We start from the raw sequence: 22,862 nt of genomic DNA, 5'->3' as shown, positions 1-22,862 counted from the left end.
GAAAAGGAAAAGGAAAAGGAAAAGGAAAAGGAAAAGGAAAAAGTACTGTTCATCACGTGAAGAACAGAGAGAAAAGATAGGATTTGCAACATTGGCTGCATGAATATGCATATAATATTCATGAAAGATGAGCAGTGGGCAAAGAGATAAAGGCGTTTTGCACACTAACACTTATCAATACTTAAACTTGCATGGACCTTAATTCCTAAACAGCTTTCACTAAAACTTGAAGCCATACAGTCAAAATACAAATTGATTGAGTCTTTAAAGTCTTGAGGTCTTTCTGAAAAAGGTTACTGTTATTAGGGCATCAGTCACTGGCACAAGGCAGCTACATGTTATCCAATGCCAATTTCAATGTTCTATCAGCTTGTATTCTTGTTGGGGAGGTTCTCTGCTTCTCTGTCCTATTTCGCATGTCTAAAAAACATTTTTATTTTAAGGCAGAAAATTGGAAACAAAGAAAAACCACTAGGGATCACAAATAAGAGGCAAACTAAAAGCCTCAGCACTGCTAAATGAGACTGACATTTTGAAGTGGAGAAATAGTTATGGAATACATCAAAAATCTTCCCAGCCCATGCAATACATTGTTCATGGCCTAGAACCCTACAATGACTACAGATTATAACATTTTTATAAAGAAAACTAGTTACTTAAGTTGTGTATATGTGTATATGCAAGCATCCCAGATCATTTCCCTTCAGGATTGAATCCCTCCCTATCAGTGTCCTGAACAGTTCAAAGTCCAATCTCTGGAACTCCAAGGTAGCAGTTTTGCTGGCTCTTCCATTTCATTGTCACTCTGTCCAAGACAGCTCCTGACCAGTCCTTCTCCTCTATCCTTACAGTGGGATCTGTTCTTACAATATGAACTGTCAAAAAGCAGATGAAGTAAGCTAAAGAAGAAAGAAGTAGTGGTAAAGAGGTAAGAGTAAAAGGTATTAAGAAACTCTAAATGCTGGCGATACTGAATAGAGAAAAGTGCTTTCACCAAATATTCTTCAGCAGTCTCTTGCAATGTAGAGGCTGAAATAGGGTTAGACACAATGTTAAGAGAATTGAACAGAAAAAACTTGGCTTTCAGATGTCTTAAACTTGAGCCCAAATTTGCTAACATCTATTCATAAAGACAAAAAACTTCAGTGGAATTTCACAACATTCAGCAAATGCAAATGTGAAGCAAGCATTACACAAATTTAGACCGACACAAGTGACAGAATCTGGCTGCAGATAAAGTTTGTAGGACTTTTCCACTAACCTACAGTGGTCTTCTCTAAACCCATTTCAAAATCAAGTGTGACAAGAAACAGCTGAGAAGGAAGCATAAAAAGCCTTTACATTATCTGATATGACTGTGTAGAAACGGGGCAAAGTTCAGGTCAGACAACTCTGCTCCTTCTATTGTTACAAATGCTTTCTGCTACTACAGTAAGTAATACAGAAAAGAGAAATATCAACAAAGTGAGCATGGAGAAAAAATTGCTGGATGGAAAACAGCTTAAACCTGTTGTTTGGATACAAATTTTCTAAAAAACTTTCCAAGTTTAAAACAAGATTAAGAAAGACTGTGCAAGGATAGCTGTTACAAGTCAGTGTCATGTTATAACAAAACACTAAGTAATGTATTGACAAGTGTGATGTTCAGACCTCATTTTTAATGCAGTCTACAGTTGCACATGGTATTTTGATTATAGGAGCCCAATTTCATAATCATTCCTTCCATGAAGTCTATTTATACTGAGATTTTCAGACTCAGTTGTGGGGAAAATGCAGGTGCTTGGTAATAAAAACAGTTGTCTGAATTGAATTAAAATAACCTCTCTGACAACTGCTAGAAACTGTTTTAATTAGAGACTGAAATTTTGCTAAGCCAAAACTTATGTAACATTTCTACAGGTAAAGAAATGAAGTAGGAAATGGCAAGCATATGAAAAACAGTAAGATGAGTATTAAACAGGAGGAGATGAAAAATTTAAATATCCAAACTCCTAACTTAGATTAGAAGAGTCTTGGCTACTGACTGTCTCCATAAAGTCATGGTCAGAGTACAGATGGAGCAATGAGTAGATACGGCCTCAGAAAAATGCGAAGACCAAGCAAGCATTGATTAGTCAACCATGTTACATTTTACATAAGCTCCACATTAAGCAGAGTCTGAACCTATTATTCTTAAAGGAGTGCTAAATCACTCATCTCTTGTTATAAGCTAGCTTATATAGTTAAACTCTATAAGAGTAATTAGAGATGTCATAAGCAAAATGCAGCAAACAATGAGAGGGTGATTAATTCTGGAGCTGCTTAAATCCAAAGCCCTAAGTGCCTTCAATATTTTGCATTTTCAGAGTTGTTATACGACTTATGAAAATAAGAATTAACACACATTAAGAGGCAGTAGTGCTTAATTGTTGTACAGAAATGAGAACTTTTAAAATTTATCTAAGGAAGATATTGTAGGATAAAACATCTTTCTAATGCTGTAAAGCTATACTAACCTATTATTTGAGAGCTTAATAATTGTGCTTATGCTAAATAATTTCCTTTTTGTGGCTTTAATATAGTATGTAAGCTCCTATTCCATATGTCATGTCCTTCATGAAATTTGTAAAAAAAAGTTTGGTCTTACAGGAAGTCTGGGTCCTCCAAATCATAATCATAGAATCATAGAACCACAGGCCTGGGCTGAAAAGGACCACAATGATCATCTAGTTTCAACTCCCCTGCTATGTGCAGAGTTGCCAACCACTAGACCAGGCTGCCCAGAGCCACATCCAGCCTGGCTGGATGTCCCTGAAGTGTAGGACATGTAGGATCTCAAATAAACATTAATCAAATAATTTATTACAAACAAAATCTGAGCTACTGGAAAGATGTCTTCATCCTATATTTAACTGAAAGTCATATATATAATTCTCGTTTTATTCAAGCATGCCTTGTCATAATGAAAATTATACACTTCATTCTACATGGAAAATGTTTTTTGGAGGTTTTATTTTAAACTATTACCTTCAGGATTGGTAGAGAAAAGCTATATAGGTGTCAAGTTAACTTCACAGCTCTTTTTTGTTCTTTCTGGGAAGTACACATCAGGACTCAGGTAAATTCCTTACAGTTAATCAAATTGCTTTAGCTTCTAGGAATCCTGTCACGTGGTACTGGAGCTTATTCAAAATGTTCCTTCTGCCTTTGCAGATGGCACAGCACAACCTGCACTTGACTGCACAGAATCCATAAAAACATCAGGGGACATGATGAGCAGAGTGGCATGAAAGGTAACGCTGTTATTTCCATTCTGAAATGCTTTCAACCCTAACTCCAGATAGATTATAGACTTCTGATTGCTTTTAGCTTATAGGTGACAACACCAGCAATCTAACAGAGAAACATTCCGAGTGGCTTGGAAACAGCCATCAAGACAGAAATTGTATTGGAATTGCCAATATACAAAAACATGCTGATTTTTGTCGATAACAATTGAGTATGCTGGGATCTTGATCTAGAGACACAACTCTCAAATACATTTCTCAGCCACATAACTTTGGCATTTTTTTATACCACTCAGTAATTTTCATAGGAGGATCAAAAAACTATGGTGAAATCTGTTGGTTTCAATGAATACAGCCAGACTGACACAGATCTTCAAAACTTACATGTTTCTTTCTGTCCCTGCCATCCTCTGGAACACATTCACTGATGGCATCAATACTAGCTCTAACCAACCCCTTCTTTTGCATTTCAGCCATATTTGTATACTGAGTATACCCAGCACTCCTTATGCCCCAGGCTTTTAGAATTGTAGTATAGACTGACTCTCCTCCTGCAGATGCAGCAAGCATCAAAAGCTCAGCTCCAACTAGCACATTTGAGATCCTGTCAGAGACAGCAAAATATTCAGCATTTCTCATAAAAGGAATTATGCAGCCAGTAACAGTTGCTGCTGAAGGAAAAACAGGTTGTACTGCCTTCCTGCTCCCTATCTGGGTGTTCTCTACTGGACAGAAAATAATAGCAGAAATTGTCTCATTATACAGCATGAAATAGAATATACTATTAACAGGAAAAAAAAAAAAAGATGTAATTTCCAGTTGCAGCTCTACCATTCCACATCCCTAGATTGCCTCAGTTCCACACAATTGAAACTATTGTAGTTTAGGATTACAGGATTAGAAATAAATGCTGCATGTCTCTACATCTGAGCTAGTTGAGACAAATTGTCGTGCCTGAGAGTGAACAACTATTTCTCTCACTGTGTGAACATTATTTCTCTCACTTAAGAGAACAAGTACAGCTAGTCCAATGCAAGAAAATATAACACCGCTAATCCAAAGTGCAGATTTTACCTCAGACTCCAGCCTAGCAGCTGATAGGAGCAGAGAATCAGACCACATTCTAATGAAAGCAAACTACATCTCTGAGCACTTTCATCATGTGAATGGAAAAAAGTTTTTAGCATTCTTCTTTATTAAAAAAAAATATAGACATTTTTGTCTTGTACAATTGTATGCTGAAATAAGGAACAAAACTCATTTTTAAAACAATATAGGAAAATTTAGAAACAAATTGAAATTATGATATAATTGCATGTTTTGGTCAATTTTTCTAAAGCAATTCTTTGTGCATTAGCACCTAATAATGATGTTTCAAAACTAATCCTGACTTTTTCAAGTATGGTTTTTGTTTATTTGTTTGTTTGTTTTTAAATGGAGCTTTCATGTAAATCATGTCATTGATAGTACTGGTATAATTTTCAAGTCTACCATATAAATATTTTTTATGTCACTGTCTGCATTGGAAAGGCAAAGGTGTTTCAAAACCACAAAGGCAGTAGCAGAATCTCGCTTAGCAGAATTAGCACATCCAAAAGTAATGTTTACTGCAGCATGGAAGTCCAGCTGTTTCACTACCATGACCTTATTTTGTCAGGTGAAGCTTAACACACGCTCAGTGGCTGAGGTCAGGCTTTGTGAGTAGTGAGGGCTTTCTGCCTACCACAACTCAGGCAATGCCATACCAGCTGTACACTGTGACTGCAGTCATCTTCCAAGGCATCACGATGAGGTATTACAAGAAGTTCAGTATCAACAGCACAGAGATCACCATTCACAAAGCAATGTGCAGAGCACACGCACATAATGGCACGTAGGCCGCAGTTTTGGCCAATCCAATACATTCAGATTTGCAGCCTTGCTGTCCAAGCAGATTCACTTGTTCATGGGAAATACCTACAATCAGTACTTCATTAGGCCTTTCTGCACCAGCAAAGTAAGCTTTCTGAAGACATGAAACCACCAAAGTAATTGGAAACTATGCAGATAACATGTCTGAACAACTGGGTTGTGAGAAAATATGATGCCACTTCAGGTTCATTTTAACAGTATCTATTACCAGTGCAGGCAGAAGACTAGAGGAAAGGCCAGGGTTGCATTTACTCCAAGAAAACACAATATCTTTTGATAGAGATCCTCAGATTTCTCCTTACATGCTGAGACTGAGAAACACAAATTACACATGTAAACTCAGTCATAAGGAGATAATGAGTTCTATCAATAAAAATTACACTTCTGCCTTGGAGCAGCACACAGAGCACTCAGGCAGGTAAGGATTGAGCTGAACTTCTTCCTCCAACAGCAGATAGCTCAAGTTTGAGGCACTGCTGTAAATAGAGCACAGATTTCCTTATGTTGAGCTATGGAATATGTAGCTAAAATAGGTTTTACTGTACAGTAGATTTGTACTCTGAATGCTTTATTTGATTCTGATATTGTCAGAGAGCAATTGCTCTTTATGGATGAATTAGGGACAAACTTATTCACCTTTACACATAGTCAGTTTAATTTTTTAACAACAACATCAAAATCAGCCTTCTCCCAAGACAGAAGCAACTGAAATCAATTCAAAATTCTGCTCGCAGCTGGTCTTCAAACTGAAGTATTTACTATTGGGAGCCAAGAGCTCTGAGACATGTGCAGAACCCACTACGGAGAGGAAAGTGACTGAAGTTGGTCCAGAGGGTGCATGTATGCTCTGCAGCAAAGTGGCAAGGCTGTAACTTAAATATCAGTAACTAAACAAAACAAAACAAAATAAAAAACAACAAACAAACAAGCAAAAACCCTGGAAAAATAGTAACCCTTAAATATTTCAAAAAAAAAATATTTGGACTCATATCCTTCAGACATATTTTTCTACATATTTTCTGACCTGATAGGTTCAGGTCACTTGTCCATAAATTGTCCAATTCAGACATCTTACATTTTAACCAAAGACTCTCTGACCTTCTAAAAAATTAAAATATAAAAAAAGAAAAGGAATTAAAAAAGAAACCCTTGAAGTTGTGTCTCTTATATGGACCCAGGCACTTCTCACTCCTGTAAGATCTTCTCCAGCCCCAAGTTAATTTTCCCTCTCTCATAAGTATTTATTTATCCTGAGAAGATAAATTGCCACAGAATGCAGTTCATTTCATGTCTACTTTAGACTTATCACACCATGCAGCATAGGTGCAGAGTGCCAACACTTTCCAGAAGTACTGGATTCATTATTGGTGAACACTACAAAGATCTCCTATGTTGTGAAGCTGTCAAGGAGCTTCAACTGAGCACAGAACTCACAAGGGCATAAAATTCTCCAATTCTGCTCAAATTTCTAAGCAGAGAAAAATCCAACGAACATGAAATATGACAATCATTCACCAGAAAGGCTGCATCTTACTCTTAGAATAGATTGGCCTGAGTGGCAGGTTTTCTTGTTTGTTTGTTTTGCAGATATTATTTAGGGAAGATATGAAGACAATTTTCACAGTATGATCTTTGGCATCCCAGCTTATTTTTTTAATAACCAAGATTTCCATATGCAATAATATGAAGCAGTTATGTAGGCTATCTCCATTCAGTATTCAACATACTTAGAGCACCACAATTTGCAGTAACCACTCTATGCTTTAAATAATATTTCAAACATGCTACTAAACTAGCATAGTTTGCATAGTGACTGAAACATTGCAGATAACATGGTAATGGTCTATCTGCAACTAACATAGAAAAGTTTTGAATGTAAATATATTTATTGTATTCAAAACACTGGTTAGCGATGGATTTTTCTTTCAAAAAGCTACTTCTCCCTACATATAGTATAAATCATAACCGAGAGATTTCATGCAAGTCTGAGGTCACATTGTAACAAATGTAATCCTTGTTTACCTTGAAATCTGCATTAACTACATTACCAAATTGATTCTAATTCTCACTAATTAATAGAGGAATCACTTTCAGATTAGTATGTTTTTGAATTCCACTGCTTGTTGTAGAAAAAGGCAACAAGCTAGCAGTGTTGGCTGTATTACAGTTTTCATACATGTTGGCAGATCTTAGAGATGTGGCCTCATTTCTAACCATTACTTTTGCAGATTACTTTTTCATCCCATACTGCACTAACACATTTAATTCCTCAGTACACTTTAAAAAGTCAGCACAAAAAGAACAGAATATAAAAATCTTCACTCTAATCTTGTTCTGATTTTCATCTGTAATTTTTGTAACTTGAAATGTAAGCTCTAGGCAACTACTGCATCCTTTTGAAGTTTTCTTTTAAGCACCGTGAGCCCTGAATGACAGCCTTCCTGAATCTTATGAGACTCAGTTTTGAAGATGAGGTACAGATTTCATCTTCTGATTTTAAGACAAATCTACTCTGTGAAATGAAGCTGCAATCATAGATGATTATTACTTTCATAATTGCAGCTGCAGAAGTGAAGTGAGTATAGAGCTTCTACAAAAACGTAGCAACTCTATTTCACATTTAAAATTTGCAGCAGAGTACCAATTTAAATCTTAAATAATTCCATGGAGGGTCTTCAAATACAGTTTAGCTCTTTAATACAAATAGAAATAGTTACAACTTTATTGGACTGTGTACTAAAGACAATATGCTAAAACTCCAATTAAAAAAAAAAAAAAAGAAAACAGAACATTTCATTAGTTTAAATTGCAAATCTTCACCCTGTCCAAATGAAACTGGCAGATACCTATTTAAGTAAAATCAAATTAATATCTTAGAGTTGTGCTTACATTCAAGTGACTTAGTACCGGTCCTGGTTTCATGTGGGAGAGTTGACAGTGTCTGATATGATGGCTTTAGAAGAAAAACAATGATGATAACACACGGATGTTTTGGTTGTTTTTGAGCAGTACTGTTCAGAGCCAAATGTGTTTCAATTTTTCAGCTTCTTGAACTGTCCTGCCAGTGGAGGGGCTGGAGAGACATGAGCAGCAGGGAGGGGACAGAACCAGAGCAGCTGATACAAACTGGCCAAAGAGATGTTCTATAACATGATATCATGTGGAAAAACTATAAAATTGAGGAATTTTGAATACAGGGTGGCTGCTGCTCAGAGATTGGCTGATTAATGAGAAATTCCTTTGTGCATCACTCATTTTATAGATACATATGTTTATATTATTATTGTTACTTCTATTGTTATTTCTTGCTTCCTTTTTTGTCTCAGTAAATAGTTTTTATCTCAACCTACGAATTCTTTTTTTTTTTTCTTTTTCTTTTTCTTTTTTTTTCCCCCTGATTCTCTTCTCTATCCCATTGTGGAGGGAGACTGAGCAAAACACTTTGTGGTTCTCAGTTGCTTGTTGAGTAAAACAACATATCCAATTATCTTGTTCTGTTATTATCTTTTAGTTTCCCTTGAGCAATGACTTTATTTTCTTGAATGCATTTCTATGCTGATTATATATATATATTGACCTAACTGAGGGAATCCATTTTCTTTCCAAATGTTGAATATTTTTGCTCTTCATGTACAGTGTTTACTTTGTACTTTTTCTATAGGTGAGTGAATTATAGAATCATAGAATGGTTTGGGTTGGAAGAGATCTTGAAGATCATCTAGTTCCAACCCCCCTGATACAGGCAGGGACACCTTCCACTAAACCACATAGCTTAAAGCCCCATCCAGTCTGGCCTTGAATTCTATCAGGGAGGGAGCATTTGCAATCTCACTGGGCAACCCATTCCAGCATCTCACCACCATCACAGTAAATAATTTCTTCCTAGTATCTAATCTAAATCTACTCTCTTCCTGTTTAAAGCCATTTCCCCTTGTTTTGTCACTACTTGCCCTTACAAAAAGTCCCTCCCTAGCTTTTCTGTAGATGCCCTTCAGGTACTGGAACGCCGCTATAGTGTCCCCCCAGAACCTTCTCTTTGCCAGGTTGAAGAGCTTAACTCTCTCAGCCTGTCTTCACAGGAGATGTGCTGCAGCCCTCTGATCATCTTCATGGCCCTCCTCTGGACCTATTCCAACACCTTCTGTTGGGAGTCCCAGAACTGGACACAGTACTCCAGATGGGGTCTCATGAGAGCAGAGTAGCAGAGCAGAATCACCTTCCTCAACCTGCTGGTCACACTTCTTTTGATGCAACCCAGGATTGGCCTTCTGAATTGCAAGCGCACAGATCATGTTGAGCCTTTCATCAACCAGCACCACCAAATCTTTTTCTTCAGACTGCTCTCAAGCCATTCTTTGCCCAGCCTGTATTTGTGCTTGGGATTGCCCCAGTCCAGGTGCAGGACCTTGCACTTGCTTTTGTTGAACTTAATGAGGTTGGCTTGGGCCCACATCTTAAGCTGGTCTGTGTCCCTTTGGATGGCATCCCTTCCCTAGCATGTCAGCTACACCACTCAGCTTGGTGTCATCTGCAAACTTGCTGAGAGTACACTTGATTCTGCTGTCCATGTCACCTACAAAAATGTTAAATAACACCACTCTGAGCACTGATCCTTGGGGAATGTCACTCATCGCCGGTCTCTATTTGGACTGCAACTCTCTGAGTGTGACCATCCAGCCATTTCCTTATCCAGTGACTTATCAAACCCATTTTTTTCCAGTTTATTGACCAGGATATCATGCAGGACCATGCTTGTCTAATGCATGTCAAACGAGCATGTCAAATGCTTTGCACAAGCTCAGGTAGAAGATGTCAGTTGTTCTTTATCCACTGATGCCATAACACCATCATGAAAGGCCCCAGTTTTGTCAGGCATGACTTGTCCTTGGCGAAGGCATGTTGGTTACCACCAGTCGCCTCGCCTTTATTTTCCATGTACTTTAGTAGGGTCCCCAGGAGGATCTTCTCCATAGTCTTGTTAGGCACAGAGGTGAGATTGACTGGCCTATAGTTCTCCAGATCTTCTTTTTTTCCCTTCCTGAAAATGGAGGTTATGTTTCCCCTTTTCCAGTCAGTGGGAACTTCACCAGACTGCCATGACCTTTCAAATATGATGGATACTGGCTTGGCAACTTCATTCACCAGTTCCCTCAGAACCTTGTCAGGTGTCCCATGGACTTGTGCACCTCCAGGTTCTTTAGATGGTCTCAAAACTGATCTTCACTTATAGTGAGTAGATCTTCCTTCTCCCTGTTCTTACCTTTGCTTTCTGCAGCTTGGGTGGTGTGGCTAGAGCCCTTACTGGAGAAGACTGAGGCAAAGAAGTCACTGAGCACCTCATCTTTCTCCATATCCCTTGTGACCAGATCTCCAGTTTTTTTACTGGAAAGGTTCTTCATCCTCTCTGATCTTCCTTTTATCACTGGTATACCTGTAGAATTTCTTCTTGTTCTCCCTTGTGTCCCTGAATAGATTTTGTGTGGGTTTTAGCTTTCTTAACTTTATCGTTGACTGCTTGGTTGACTTCTTTGTAGTCCTTCCAGGTAACATGTTTCTTCTTCCACTCCCTATGGGCTTTGTTTTTGCGCTTAATTTTTTGTGCTCCGGGGATCCTTGTTGATCCCCAGAGGCCTCCTGGCATTCTTGCCTGCCTTCCTTTTTCTTGGGATGCACTGCTTCTGGGTTTGGAGGAGATGGTCCTTCAATAGGATCAGCTTTCTTTGGCCCCTCTTCCCTCCAAGGCTTTATCCCAAGTCACTCTGCCAAGCAGTTCCCTGAAGAGGTCAAAGGGAGATTTTTTGAGAAATCTGGTCTTCTAGGGAATGATGAGGTTTATCTCTCAGAGGAGGGAAGACCATATTTGGCTTTAAAAAACAAGCTTTCCAATTTAATCAAGAGAGCTCTAAACTAGAGTCGACAGGGGATGGGATCCTCAAATCATCCCACCCTAAAGCTGATGTTACTAATGAATGCCCTGGGCCTGGAGTTGGAGGCTAGTAGGACTATAAGACTTTTCTCCATACATTCAGACTGTGAAATGCATCAAGTTGTAGGACATAGGGCATCTTTATTTGGAGTGGGTCTACCAAAATCATTTGAGTCCATCTCCTGTCTCTACACAGGATCAGCCAAAGTCAAACCCTATGTTTAAAGAGCACTGACTAAACAGAGCTGACCTTGAAGTATGGCTGCTCAAGGCTGTGCTCACAGCCTGGGGCAGCCTGTTCCATGCCCACCACCCTCTGGTGCAGAACCTTTTCCTAACACCTCCCTGACCCTGCCCTGACACAGCTCTATGCTGTTCCCTTGGGCTCTGTTGGTGTCAAAGAGAGCAGAGCTCAGTACTGCTCCTTCACTCCTTGTGAGGAGCTGTAGCTGCCATGAAGCCTCCCCTCAGCTTGCTCTGCTCTGGGTTGAACCAATAGGGGGACCTCAGTTGTTCCTCACCCACCTTGCCCTTCAGACCCTTCACCATCTTTATAGTCCTGCTTCTGATGCCCTCTAATAGTTTTATGTTCTTCTTGTAGTGCCCAAACCTGTACCCAGTGCTGGAGGTGAAGTCACACCACATGCAGGGAGGACAACTCTTTCCCTTGTTTGATAGCAGTGCTGAGCCTGATGCACTGCAGGATATGGTTAGCCCTTTTGGTTGCCAGGGCACACTGCTGATTCATATATATCATCAACTTATATAAACAGCTGTACTCAACACCTTTTGTTATCTTTTTACTACAGCTATTATCAGTTGCCATTAGTTTTACCAGGCAGAGTCACCTGAGAACACTAAAAATGACATTTTTAGAATCCAGAAGTCTGAACTTTTGGGTTGATTTATTTCTCTAAATTAATTTATTTAAATACTGTTCATAAAAGTCACTTTTAACTTTAGCTTTGATTTTCCACCTAAATCCCCTCTCCATCGGCTTACAACACACACGCAGGAGGTATTTTAGCATATGGTAACTTACATAATACATGATTACTATGAATAAAATAAATTCCTTATCAACCTCTAATGAAAGTCAAATTTAAGTGATAATTCTTTTCTATTTTTAGTTGAAGTTATTCAATCCCTATTAGTTTTAATTGCATGTGATGAAAGATTCTTTATACCTGGTACTACAGATGTCCTTTTAAACAGAAAATCCAAAGAAGTTCTCTTCAGAAGTAATTGTATACTTTTTGCATTTATCAGTTATCTTCTTTATTCCAAAATTCGCTCATTCAGTATAATGCAATATGGTATACTCCATGATTCCAGATTTATGTGAGCCATACAGGCCCTACAACTATTTTGGAATTAGCTACAAAGGCTACATAACCAATCTCTTTTTGGTAATGTCAGATGAACTAAAACAGGTCCCTGAATGTGGCAAGGGGGTTGGAGATTCATGATTCCAACCCTGGCCATTCTGTGATTCTGTGATTCTGTGATTCTGTGAGGACAATGATCAATTACTGCAGCTTGGAAAGCTGTGGCAGTACACTAGAAAAGCAAGTTCTTGTCCTGGTTTTCCATAACTATTCCACACCATGACAATATGCAATGAACTAATGGAATGGGAACAGCTGCTAAAGATCTCTAATTCCAAAAATGCTACGTTAATTCCCACCTGGTTTCTGGGAGGAAAAGAAAAGGTGACATAATGATATAAAGATATTCATTTTCTTCTCTGTACTGCCAAATAGCACAGTTAGATGACATTTTCTTTCCTATTTGATTGATTTATTACCCTTAATTCTTTTCAAATTGCATTATTTAACATTCCTTTACCATTTTTAATAAAATAGTTTCTTTTTATCTAAATTGATCTGCAGTCCCTCCTTTTCACTTCTCTTCTGGTCTCCTGCAGTGGGAGGAATGGGAAAGAGACGACCTGAGTCCCTTCTTGTGTGACAAAAGACCCTCAACCTATGACAGTTTCTCACTAAGATAGTAGACTAGCACTAGAAATGTTTTGTAATTTATATCTCTTGGAAATTTTTAATTCTTACACGAATAAGGGTCTGTGTAATCTGGTCCAACTTTGATGCCAGCCCTGCTTGGAGAATTAAGATGCAATAACCCCTAGATATCCTTTTCAACCAACTTTCCCATTGTTTTATGGACCCATATGTAAACAAAAATGTTGCACTTTCAATTTTCAGTAGCAAGTGTCAAATAAGGGCAGTAGCATAGCCAATGTCTTTCAGACAAATCTTTACAAGGTTAAATTGTAAGTGACTGTGTGTATGTGGACTAGAAAATTGAAAACACTACAAATATCTTTCCTATTTTTTTCATCGTGCAAAAAGCATCTATATTTGCAATTCAAATACAAAGATTTTAAATGTAGGAAGTGTTGCACCTAGGTGTGCAAACAATCTCTTGGGAACCGTATGGACAGTTACAGAGAATTTTGCTTCTTTATAGAGATGTTATTTGTCTTGGCTGTTTGGCACAACTTCAACTTCTGAAATCCAGACCACCAGAAGCTGTATTGCTTAAGTCAGTAGAGGGAATAGGAGAAATCTTTGGTGACTGTATATTGGACCAGGAATAGAGAAAGAATGACTTCAAATAGTCTTTCCCGAATCCACTTTAAAGAATGACCTGCCATATTATAAAGAGACATATGCAAAATCTTTGCCAACTTCAGTACTGCTTGATATTTTTGCTCATTGAAAACAACATCAAAGAGAAGCTGCAGCTAAAAATGTGTTTGCCAGAACCATCATTTTCTTTAAGTCAGTGAAAGTAGAAACAAATTTATCAACATTATTGCTTCTTTTCTATGCCTATAGTGTTGTTAATGCTCTTTCAGTAACATGCTTATGATACCCATCCAGGAGTATTCTTCAAACAGACCTTGTGCTGAAAGAATGATTGTTTCTTACATTTATTTTTCCCATGACATTTAAGTAATGAATTAACTCCTGTGCCACAGCAAGAATTGTCTATATGCACATGCTCACTCTGGAAACAAAAGGTTTTACCTTTTTTTCCTTTTGTTCCTGTTATCAAATGCTGCACTCTGTATATATGAATAAAATATTCTAGTGTCTCATTCCTTAAGTGCTTCTTAGAAGTTACCTAATACAAGATTCCAATAATTCAATTTTTTTTTCAACAGTAATTCTATAGTAGTTGATTTAAAGAACACTTACTGTTGAAGAGATGCTCATTTTCTATTTTAAAGAAATATACAGAGAATATTAGACTTCAAGAAGAATTTCAGTTTTTCTTTCCATGGATTTATGAGTTTACAGTTTAAAGGCAGTTTGTGCTTTATGCTGGTCAGCAACTTGATGTAGATGTAACTGCAATTTCAAAATGTTCCAAATTTTGGAAAAAGGAAAAACAATAGCAGGGGCTACGACACCTACTACCTTTGCACTACCTACTACCTGGGACTTTGCACCAGGTCACTCTGAAAATCTTATTAGTTAAGCACAGGGCTACATGTCAACTAGTTAACACGATTTTAATGACTGTATTTTTTATTGTCATGCTCACATACTTACAATGTAATTTGTTTTTGCAGTAGGGATGAACCACTGCAGTTCTGCGTAAGAGCAATATCTCTGAACTGTACTGTGGCACCTCCAACAGGGTAGCCAACCGTATTTATTTTGCAGCGAGGTCTGGAAATCTCTTCAATGAAGTCTGGAAATTTGAATTACAAAGCTTAAGAAATACTTGGATTTTGAAGTAAACTTTAATGCAGATTCTGAGTAACCACCATGCAAAACACTTATTTACAACTGACACCATTTCAATAAATAAATCCAAAGGGTAATATCATGAACAAGCAGAGAGAGATACAAATTCCATTTAATTTGCTCATAGTGTTGGGAAAGCATATATATGCCAGTTTCCACCTCATTACTAGCATCTGCAAGTTCAAAATGAGCATCTCCTAATCAAATAAAGGAAAAAAAAAAAACATCTCCAACCACATCAGTTTCATTTTACTCTGAAAGCTACTTTCCTGTTGAGAAGTATTTTTTCATTGGAAAGTAAGCTTAAACATACATTTCAAGTGTGGGCTTCATTCCCCCTCAACTCTGCTGTGTCCATGTTAGAGATGTAATGTAAGCTATTACCTAGACTCCCTCCCTACAGCCAGCAGAGAAGAGAAGAATTTATTCTACCTGTTTTGGCCACCACAAGAGCCTAGACAACTAAAAAACCTGAAACCTGCTTGGCAACGTTAAAGGCAAGAGAAGGTGATTTCTATCCTGCACCTAGAAATGAGTGTACCTTTTGGTAACCACCGATTGTACAATTGAAAGAAACACCCCAAAACTACCTGGCTCAGGGTTGAATTCAAGCAAAGGCCTGTACCGTTGCTCCTTGTTTGAGCTTCACAGCAGTGTACGCTGATCTGAACAGAGCCCAGTCTGCACATTTCACCCATTTGGATTTGCCCTAAGAATCATTGTTGAATAGTGCTGGGCTCTCAGATGAATCTGTCTGCCACCAGATTTGCTCTGCTTGCTATGTGCAGGTACTAGAGCACAGGACCTTGGTTGCTAAGGTTTCTCCTGGTTGTGTCAGTGGTTCCCCAACTCTTCTAGAGCATGCAGCCCTGTGTGATTCATGACAGTCTTGGGATTGAGGGGGTAACTGACTCAAAGTCCTCTGCAGGAAAGAGCAGAGAGAATGTAGTTTTGAAGTGCTGACTGTGCATGGGAGACATTAGCATTTTATTTCAGAATGTATGATGCTGGAATAATCTGCCAGTCATCCTCTCTGCTTGTGCATTACAGTTGAGCTTCTAAAGGGAAAAGCTCAATTCCTTTCAGGAGATGAGATTTAAGTGGTACAAGATGATCTATGTTTGAAGTGTTCTGATTTCACTGCCCCCTAGGATGAGCCTTTTAATAAGGCGAGGGATAGAACCCCAACAGATCATCTTTCTAGAGATTTCTAGAGAATTTTAGAGCTGCTTTCCACTTATGTTCTTTCATCTAGCAATATGTAGTATTCATGAACATGCAATATTTAAAGGATATTTTTCTTTTGCAGTCTTTTCAATCTGTTTTTGAAGTTTTTTTTCGAGTCTTTTAAAGTGAGGTTTTGAGTGGGTAATTAATTTTCAAAAAAAATCAAGAAAAGATTTCTACCTATAATCCCAAGAAATCTTAAGAAAATGTGTACACAAAATAATAATCTAGTTCATTAAGTTATTAATGAGAATCACATGCAACAAATAAACAGAAAGGCACACATCAGAAGCAGATGTTGGCAGTATGGCAGAAGATGCTGAACCGTCCTACCAATGTTCAATTACCTGTTGTGTGATGAATGGCAGCAGAGGGGCAGTCTGACATGGAAGTGCAGATGAAGAAAAGGTGTCTCACAGAATTCCTCCTTGTAGAAAAAATGGCACTCATTGACATTTGTCATTTTGCTGAACTTTTATGGAGAACAGTGAGCACAGTGAGGTGGCTAAGTGGTGCATTTCAGCAGTGGCGACAATAACAGTAGGTCACCTCTGCTGGTGCAGATATTTATGAGCACAGCATGCAGCTCTCGTTCTTGGCTGGCAAAAACTCAGAGGTAATGGTGGTGACTATGTTGAATAGTGTTTAGTTTGAGAATTTGCTCTTTAAAATAATGTTTTTGTTCTCATTGTATATGTTGTAATTTCCATGGAAGTAAATATTTTTTTAAAAATATTTTCATTATTTTCAGTGACCTAAAATTAGCCCAAAAATTCACATTTTTTTAAAACATTGGAAAATGATACATAGAGAGACTAAAAAATTTCATGACTCAGTATAATTTTCAATTCACAGAAAAATGGAGATTTTATGTCAGTTGAGAACTAGGAGCCTAATTCAGCTGCTATAAATAGTAAATCTCAAGATTTAAAAGATTTAAATCTATCACAAAGTTGAATTTTGTTCTCAATAATTAGTCTAGAGGCTTAACGACATTACTTTTGAAAGTGTCTAGCAGCTGTTTTCAATATCCTTGTTGTTTTTTTTTTTTGCCATTTTTAAAATGATATTGCAAACAGCTGCTCTTCTAGTACACAGTAAGCCTGTCATCTCTCTGTCAAACGATTTCACTTCAGCATAAACAAGGAACAGTCTCAAAAATAGGACATACAAAGCAGTCAATAGGAGAAGATTCATAGAACCAGTTCTCTGTAAAGAGGAAGTGCTTGCTATTTCTAGCTCATCTGCCTGTAAATCTCCCTTGCAGTAGCTATGCTTCATGTTTGCAGTTTGAATGTTCTGTTGTCGGTTGCAATTTGCAGCTGCAGGCTATCAAGGCTGTGTCATGCATGAGGGGGAGGTTTTGGCTGAGGTGTGAGGGAACTGACTTTCTTTAATTGTGACTGACAGACTTGCTAAACTTTCATTAGATAGTGACGTTGATTAAAGAAAAGGTGTTCTGTTCTAAATGTTCTGCTCTGCTTAAGAGTCCTAACCATCAGTGCTCAATCCATATACGCACTGCAGTGACTGTGCTTGCCAGTACTTTTGCCAAAGCTCATTTCTCACGACCTCCCCATTAGTGACAAGGCTAAAAGCCTAGTAAACGCAAGTACCATTGCCAGTGTGATTCTAAAAAGCATTGTGAACCTTGGCAATGCCTGGGAAACCAGAGCATGACTTAGAGATAGGTTTATAAGCTACCTGCTTCCACTCAGATCTTAGAATGATAAAAGGCTTATGAAAAAGTCATGTTATGAAAAAGTTGATAAAGATGTCAGCTGAGTGTTCAGTAGCAGTGGAAAAACAAATCAAATGTTAGGAATAATTAGTGACAGAACAGAAAATAGAACACAAAGCATCATTAAAGCACTATATAAATTTGTAGCACCTGCAAACAATGCATTTGGCTTGGTTCCTCTTTTTAAACAAGATTACAGTAAAACTTGGGAACCAAGAAAAAGAAAGAGAGAAAGCCAAAAATGATAATCAAATACAATAAATATCTTCTGGAAAATGAGTAATTAAACAGAATAATTATCTGTGGCCAGATTGGGAACTGGAAGGAAAGACATCATGAAAGGTCTGCAAAATCAGGGGATACAGAAGGCAAATTCAGCCTGACTCACTGGGAGCTCAGCATGGACAATTATCTATTCTGTCAACCACTGCTGCTGTGCATGACTGGAGACACCAAATAAGAATCCAAGTGAGTGGTTGTGTAAGTGTAGAAAACCAACAGGCCAGCCAGAAGAGGAAAGAAAATCTAACACAGAAGGCAATTAGTATTGGAGACCTAAACGACTGGAGACTATCTTTAAGATAAAGGAATAAAGGATTTACACTTTCTGCCAGTTCCTGCTTCATAATCCTGTCACGATGAAGACATTTCACTTATACTGGTATGATATCCAAAGTCAGTTTCAGGAAAGGGTTACATCCACCTCTAATTTAATACATTTATTTACAGGTATATGCTATTTGATAGTATTTACTTCCATCTTTTGTAAATTATAAAATTCCATCTAATTATAAATCAGTTTCAAACCAGAATTATTCTAATTCCGTAAACATACCATCATGAAAGGCTAGTAAGAAGACTTTGATTTCAAACTTAAAAATAAAATACCACAAATGACTTAACGTAATTTGTGCATTTGCCAATCTTATGACTCATGGCTTCACATAGTTTCATTTAAATTGTTATGACAGTCAGTGCTCTGAACTGTTTCTACACTGAAACAGAAGAGGATCTAATAAAGGTAAAATAAATATTTGTATGTCAGTGCCAGTGCAAGAACAGAGTGATGACAAAAATTTGCGGCTGCTTCCTATGTTCAAAAAATCGGGTAAAAAAGAACTACAGTTTAAATTCGCTTATTTGAACTTCTGTTTCATTAAAGTAGAAAGATAGCAACAATTATATTGGAGAATGAGAAAGGAATATTCAACCTTTTATTACAGAACAGAGTAGAAATAAGAAGATATACTTTGGCAAATAGAAATTGCTTGTCAGGTAAAGGAATAGTGAAGATCCAAATGCTTGACCTTCTCAATCATCTAAACAAGAAGCAAAGTAATTCCTTCTTCTACACAGTATCAAAATTTAAATCTTGCAGTGATTTTACACCATCAAGAATCTAATTAAATGAGAAAGTATAAGTGCTAGATAAATAAATTATTTGTACATTTAGATGTATGAATCTACATACTGCACATCTACACTCTGATTTAGAAGTAGATTTAAAAAGCAACATATAGACATTTAAATAAAATCCTCGGAATCAAGAATTCAAATTCAAATAAAATTCAAAAATGTCTTCAACTGTCTAAGGCAATTTTTTCAGTACTTCACTGAAATACACTTCTCTTTGTGTCCTCCTAAGGACCCCAAGGACTTCACAAGTTTATTTTGCTAGCATGATGTGGTGCTAGAAATAAAGGCAGAAACAGCTTTTTCAAAAGATGATGTGCTCTTCAACACGGACACACGATGACTGAAGGAGATTGCCATAGGAGCAATGGACTATCACAAAGCTCACTATTTCCTTTTCCAATGGCAAAACCTGCAACTATAATTGGACTTTCTAATAAGTAGACTGACATTAGTCAGACTGATACATCTATTTGTACAAATCAATAGAATATAAAATATGGAAGACAGATTCCAACTGTATTGACTTTTTGTCTCAGGAAAAAGAAAATAAAAGAAGCAAAAGAGATGGTAATAAATTTGTCTAAGGCAGTACCTAAAGGAGCCACGGCTCAGTGATAACAGTAAGTGTGGTTGAAGCCGGTAATAGCAGAACAGGATATCAAAGCAAATAATTGGTATAGATACTACTGTCCCACCAACACATTCTCATAAATAATATTAATTATTGTGAAATTACTATGCTGTGCTAATTCAATTTTTAAAAAAAAACAACAAACAGCTTGGTTATTGATTTGTTCTTCCTTAAGTTTTTCTCCTGAGTTATTTCACTGATAGCATTTACTTGACTCAATGAATCCGGCTGTTCTACAGGCAGTTATCCATTTTGAGCAGTTCAAAAGTTCATTGCTCAAGATAGAAGGAGGAAAATGTTTTTTTTTCCTGTGGAAACTTGTATAAACACATTCAAAAACCATAGAAATCTTGGGTGGCAGATAGGAAGTATTACAATTGTAATATACAAAAGCACACAATGGTCTGTTACAGTTGGTGAATAACTACAAAATTTGAGAGAAGCTGACATTTATATCTCAGATCCACCTTCTACTGTAGACATAACTAGCAGAAGGTGGGGATGCCTATATAGTCAAACTCCAGTGTTTTCAGTACTGCACTATGGACCTGTACTAACTAGAAAATATGATTTTTTAGTTAATATATTTAACTTTTATGTTTAGCCTATTGAGTATCGTGCAGAGATCCACCATGGAAATAATTATTATAAGCACTGAGTGCATAGGTAGAAATAACTAATTAGTATTACTGTTTACTTCTTACATGCAACAAGGCACCAAAATGAAACTTTCTGTGATAGTTGTAAATTTTGTCTCATAAACCTAGGGACAAAACAGAGCTTAACTGAGCTTACCTTGTCAAGCCCCAAAGCTCTACCCAAAGTCATACAGAAATTATCAGGCAATAACTTCTGTCCCAAACCTCAACCCAAAGTCATACCAGAATTATCAGACAACAACTTTTTCAAGTCAGAAGTTGAAATTAAAGAGATGTTAAGAAAGAAGCATAAAATTTGACACAACAGAAGTCATTTATAATTGTATCGCAAAGAATCCTTTCAACCAAGCTAAACCCTGTATGTTTTGTATTCAGCAAGTTGATGGCAAAAGCGGAGTGGAATTTTGTTTATCCACAGGAACAATTGATGCATTATTTCTGCACAAGAATAGTCAGCTGAGACAAAATTATTTATGGCTATCAATTTACTTGATGCTCAGAATATTTCCGAGCATATAGCAATTGCCTTTCAAGATTACTGAACATTTATGTTTCAACAATGTAATGAATAGGTTATTCTGTCTGCTTTTGGAATGGAAAATCCATTTAGTGCAAACATGAGCATTTCTGTTTCTTTATAAATCACTACAACTTTTCTCTGTATTTGGATACTCAGTTCTTACTGTGACAAATAAATGGCAAGCACAATTTGTTAAACGTTTCAATCCTACTGAATACATACCTATATTTTGTGAGGAACCAGAAGGGAAATGGATATTGCAGCAGCTTCCAACTACAAAAGCCATCAGATTCAACATTTCCAACTGCTTTGATCCCACAGTCTCTCAGACACTGAACTCACAATGACTTGTAGAGAGGTTGAAGAACATCTGAGGATCTGGGTCAGAGTGAAAAATACAAAACTAAATTTGCAAAGGCAGTCTTCATCAAGCAAATGGCAGAGTATAAGTTGCCTCTATCTATTTGCCTTTATGATTTCTTTAATGGACAGAAACACTGAATTTGTAGTGGTGTATCTTTGTATTAAGAATTCCTTCCCCTGTATCATGAAGCCTAGTAAGCACACAAATTAAGTTTTTTGAATATAATTCTGAATATTGCAATTAGAATTGTTTGTTAGCCTTTGGTTTTAAAATACATCCTCAGGTCAGTGCTCATAAGTGGAACAATTCCTGTCCCTAACCACTGGGAGGTAGCAGATGTATTACGCATTCATTAAGGTCTCAAGAACTGTGCTTGGAACATCACCAAAGATATAGCTTTGCTGTTTAAGGATGTCATTAAATTTCTCTAGACTTCTGTTGTGTCAATTTTTATGCTTCTTTCTTAACATCTCTTTAATTTCAACTTCTGACTTGAAAAAGTTGTCATTAGATTTACTGAGTTGTTTTGAAAAAGGTTCATTTAGATACAGTATAATTAAACAAGTCCCTCAAATACCATATGAAAATACTTAGATAAAAATGTCAAAATTTCTGTATGATTTGGATCAACTAGTACTGAAAATCTCAGTAAGCAAGTTTTTTGTTTTTAATTTCTTTTTAAATCTATTGTAAAAAATACTTCACCAATTAAGATTTCATGTAGGATTATCCTTCTAATATCCTAGCAATTATTTTGCCACCTTCTATTTTTGCATTAACAGACTCTTTTTCAAATGAATTTCTCTACTGTGAACAGACTCTAAAAAACGTCAATTCAAGTAGTGACCTGATATTTTTCTTTGTATTTAGTTTTTCTAGAGAATAAAGAATAATTAAACATTAAATAATCAGACTAAATGCCTCAATCAGAGAAATTAGTCTAAACATATCATAACAAAGGGCTACTATAAACATTTCAGCATTCCTTTGTTGTTCTGCAAGTATCATGAGAATAGCTCTTTCTTTCATACTGTTTATTAAAATGTAAAAAAGCCCACTTGCACAAATGAATTATGGATAAGAATGGAATAAATGTCATACTAAAAATATAGCTGGATTTTGTTGGCCTTTGAATATGATCATGTGAACAGCTCCATTGACTTAACTTGCCATGGTGACTATGTAATGCCTCTGCTGATGATGCTGACAGTTCACGGAGATGTTGTCCCACATTCTGTATGAACACGAGGGGGAATGGGTGTTTACGAGGGTGGACAGTGATAGGACAAAGGGGAATGGTTTCAAACTGAGACAGGGGAGGTTTAGTTAGATATTAGGAGGAAGTTTTTCACACAGAGGCTGGTGACACACTGAAACAGGTTGCCCAAGGAGGTCGTGGATGCCCCATCCCTGGAGGCATTCAAG

General features: G+C 37.1%; 1 protein-coding gene and 1 long non-coding RNA gene across 2 annotated transcripts in view; both read left to right on the top strand.

Moving 5' to 3' along the window:
* The window catches only part of LOC109363904 (potassium/sodium hyperpolarization-activated cyclic nucleotide-gated channel 1), a 194,744-nt gene that overhangs the window by 93,187 nt on the left and 78,695 nt on the right, over positions 1 to 22,862 (top strand). The window lies entirely within an intron of this gene.
* On the top strand, positions 852 to 8,472 carry LOC109363905. Its single transcript, XR_004162168.1, has 3 exons — positions 852 to 928; positions 3,193 to 3,272; positions 8,222 to 8,472. It is a non-coding gene; the product is annotated as an uncharacterized LOC109363905 (long non-coding RNA).

This window comes from Meleagris gallopavo, chromosome Z (genome assembly GCF_000146605.3).
Source record: "Meleagris gallopavo isolate NT-WF06-2002-E0010 breed Aviagen turkey brand Nicholas breeding stock chromosome Z, Turkey_5.1, whole genome shotgun sequence".
In the NCBI taxonomy this organism is placed as follows: Eukaryota; Metazoa; Chordata; class Aves; order Galliformes; family Phasianidae; genus Meleagris; species Meleagris gallopavo.
This window is presented reverse-complemented; position numbering and strand designations above follow the sequence as displayed.